This window comes from Sturnus vulgaris, chromosome 7 (genome assembly GCF_052056855.1).
Source record: "Sturnus vulgaris isolate bStuVul1 chromosome 7, bStuVul1.hap1, whole genome shotgun sequence".
Lineage (NCBI taxonomy): Eukaryota > Metazoa > Chordata > Aves > Passeriformes > Sturnidae > Sturnus > Sturnus vulgaris.
In genome coordinates this window covers 41,873,806-41,877,833 of record NC_142249.1, presented here as the reverse complement: position 1 = coordinate 41,877,833, position 4,028 = coordinate 41,873,806, and the positions used below count along the sequence as shown (strand labels likewise).

At 40.5% G+C, this 4,028-nt stretch overlaps 1 long non-coding RNA gene across 1 annotated transcript; it reads right to left on the bottom strand.

Moving 5' to 3' along the window:
* Positions 1–1,164: 1,164 nt before the first annotated feature.
* Positions 1,165–3,553, bottom strand: LOC148223257 (uncharacterized). The gene is made up of 2 exons (XR_015804722.1): positions 3,458–3,553; positions 1,165–2,202 (listed from the first exon to the last, which is right to left on the bottom strand). It is a non-coding gene; the product is annotated as an uncharacterized LOC148223257 (long non-coding RNA).
* Positions 3,554–4,028: the final 475 nt, after the last annotated feature.

The following is a 4,028-nucleotide window of genomic DNA, read 5'->3' as shown; positions in this document are numbered from 1 at the left end:
GTGAATGTGGAATTTAAGCTGTTCTTAAATGCAGATAAAGGTCAGAGATCATGATCTCCAGAGACAATTGTCTGCAGTATTTCCAACTTCTTTTATGTACAGGAGGCATGTGCAATGCAAAAAAGTAGACAAATCACTGCAAAATAAGGTTTTCTTGGCAACAGAGAAGAATTTACTGCTCCTAACAAAGAGCAGCCTACAACTGGGTTTGAAATTCAGATGCAGACAACTGTTGGAATCGAGAACTGAGGATAAGCATTTGTCTTGCATCAGCTGGCCAGTAGGGAAAGGATATAATGCAACTTTTTTCTAGGAAGTTGCTCCTTTGTCACTGGAGTACTTTCATATGAGTTCATACTTAGAATCTGTAAATTTAATTTTTAGTTATAGCCTATAGAAAGCCTATATAGCCTTTAGTTATAAGCCTATAGAAAGAACCTGTAGTTCATTCCTATTAACATGGCATATCATGTCCTGTGATGCTCTGTGGTATGGAGTATCCCTTTGGCCAGTTCAGGCCTGCTGTCCTGAACACGCTTCTCCCCAGCTTCTTGTGCACCTCCTTGCTGACAGAGCACAGGAAACGGAAAAGTCCTTGACTTAGGATGAGCCCTGCTGGGCAACAACCAAAAGCATCACAACATCAATACTATTCTCATACTGGATCCAAAACACAGCACTCACTAGACCAGCTACTGAGAAGAAAATGAACTCTCTCCAGGTTAAGCCAGGACACCTGTGCAGACACTGACATCTCTCTAGATTCTAGTGAAAACTAATATTGCATCTAGTATCTGCTAGTGATGTGACTACTGATATCTTGGAAGTGGCTCTGCAGACTTCACTCAAATAAATAAGCTTTGTATATGTAACTGACTAATATTAAACTTATATTTACACATATTACTGACATTCTCTATAGGACAGCCTGTGACATTGTTTCTTAGCTCTCTCTCTTAGACTGATTATCAAGTAAAAGCCCTGATATGCTACGGGGCTTATGGATCTTCTCACAAACCATAATGGTTAGCATACTCATATATCTTTGTAATACGAGGTGTTAAAAGAAGCAAAAAGTAAAATTGCTATGAAGATAATGGCCACACCAGCACTGTGTTCCCAAGTTTGCAATAGGAACTTGGGCTAGGACACCACTGACACAAATTTAAATGTATGCTTTATAATTTATTGAAAACAAACAGTTTTATCTGGAAACAATTTGGGGATATCTGTTTTCACTGGTTTGAAAATGTAGCTTTGTTTTTACTCATTGATTACCTTGAGATGTGCCACTCTTCTGGACTAACTACAGTAAGTTTTTAATTTCACAAATACTGAGAAGCCTATAGTCAGGTTGCTTGCATAATGTATGCTGCATTTCTCATTCTCAGTGAGACCCGTGCAAAACTAGAAAGTAATTTGATTTCTTTTATTTAAATGTACATAATCCTAATGGGTTTGTATAAATGCACCAAATCTTAGTTCTAATTAATAGCCATGTAATTTACTTATGAAAAACGAAAAGAATGGATGGACATTTTAAAACAAGGATATTGTACTCAGCCAAAAGGTTTCAAATAGAACAGACTTGGAACAAACCTACAACAATTCTCTAGTACAGCTGCCTGACTTCTCGAGGGCTGACCAAAAGTCGAAGTTTGTTATTAACGTCACTGCCCAAATGTCTCTTTAATACTTGGGACATCAACTCCTTCTCCAGGAGACCTGTTGCAGCGTATGACCACCCTCCTGGTAAAGAAATGTTCCCTCACGTCTAGTCTGAACCTGACCTGGCACATCTTTGAGCCATTCCCACACATCCTGTCCCTGGATCCCAGGGAGAAGAGGGCAGCATCTGCCTCTCCATGTCCAGTGCTGAGCAATTGGTAAAAAGCCCAGAGGTCGCCCTTCAGCTGCTTTCTCTCCTAACCAGGCAGGCCCAGATACCCCAGCTGCTCCTCCCAAGGCACGCCTTCCAGCCCCTCGCCAGCTCGGCTGCCTCCTCCAGCGGCATCTGAGGACCTTCATGTCATTCTCCGATGCTGATGCCCAGTGCTGCACGTGCGTTTCATGGTGAGGCCGCACCGATGCTGAGCTCAGAGGTCCTGAGCTCCTCCTTTCGTGATCATCTGGCTCCTGCTGCGCTGCTGCCAACCAGCAGCCCCGGGCTGGGAATTCAAAGTATAACAGCCACTGAAGCTCCTTTACAAGAAGTACATGAAGAAAACAAATGCAAATACTCAGTCAGAAACTCAGGAAACAGGTATTTAGGCTAAACACAGGACTGCCAGATAATTCTTAAATAATTGGATCTATATGAGGAATTTGCTGCATAATACAGGAACTCCATCTCTTTGTGGTCAACTGACCCTTGCCTAGGAGAGGTAAAAATCAAGTTCAGTCTTCTACGAAAACTCTCCCTATCTTTTCTGAAATGTCCTTACATTACACTATTGGCTAGGCTCGGTATATGAGAAAATAAGGAGGGTGGGTCCTGTCATTGCAAGCTGTTATGTAGAAAAAGGTTAAAAATACTTCAATATTAATGAAACCAGGAAACAGGATTTTAAAACATCATCACCTTTACTAGTAATAATCAGACATATTCACACATGAAAAATTAGTTTGTGTTCACAGAAACAAATTGTTCTTCTGAATGCAAAGGTAACTTTTAGATATAGATTTTCACATCTAATTTAAAAATTAAGGATCTGTTAGAATGTTAATGATCATAAATGAAGGCCTCATCCAAAATCCAGATAGAAAAATTGTTTGAAATCACACTTTTCTTTTGCTGATCTATTATATTTTCTTCTCTAAGACATATAGTTTTCCATTGAACATATATCTCTTGCCTTACTGATGCGTCCTACGTGATCCATCATATTTTAGCCAATGCCTTCATAATACTTTCTTTCATATTATCTGTAGCATGAAGCACACATAAACTATAATGAGCCATTGGATATTTTTGAGATAACAGCTGCTCTATTTTAGAAGGAAAATCAAAGATCGTCTTAAACCCCAGTATCAGGCAAAGTAGTGAGGAAACAGCACAGGAGACAGTGAAAGCATATTTCTCCATTGGATGGACAGTGGTCTCAGCAAAAGGCCATCATGTAGTTTAGGCCGAATTCTAATCCTTAGGTACAGGAGACCAAAGTAAAGATTGTTGAGATGCAAGTGCGTAAGGGCTCGATGATCCTTGCGGGTCGCTTCCAACTCAGAATATTCTGTGATTCTGTGATTCAGCGCAGGACTCGGGTTACGCTCGGAGGCAAATCGCGGCTGTACCTCGGCAATCCACCCGGTGGCGCAAGTCCCCCCGCAGGGCCCAGGCCCGCACGTCGCAGTTAGGAAATATTTCGACTTCAGGATGAAAACTGCTAAATATCTGTAAAATATCTACTGCTTTCATAGAAATACCGAAAAGCCTTGTTAAATAAAATGCATTTACCTTTTACTTGAATTTTCAAGCCTAAAAGTAAGAAGAATTGAGCCAGAACCAATTACAGAGCCAACTCCAAAACTCGATGGAAATGGTATTTTTCAGACCAGAAGGTGGGGCTGGCAACAATCCCGTGGGGGTGTTTTAACTATAATCAGTTAACCCCTGAAACTACACACTGCCAAGATGCCACGTACAAAAACTAAAGAAAGCAATAGTGCACCAACAAAACCGAAAAAAGGCTTTCACAATATTCAATTTATTTTAATATACCCATATGTAGGCAGAAATAGGCTTCTGAAACATATTCCAAGCTCAATTCCTCTATTGTGTAATCACATAACATCATGTGAGGTTTTTTTCCCTTTTTCTATTTCAGTACCCATTTTCCTCCCTGACGCAGCACCGTTTCTTTTCCCCTGTTGTAACCGTTTATTAGCACCACTTGACACAGTAACACTGACTGGTGAAATCAGAATCAGACACCTTGGGCTGCAGTAACAACTGATTTTGATGTATCCCACGACACTATTTCTCCATTCTCTTGTGAGGAAAGCTGTTCACATGAGTAGATCTTCTT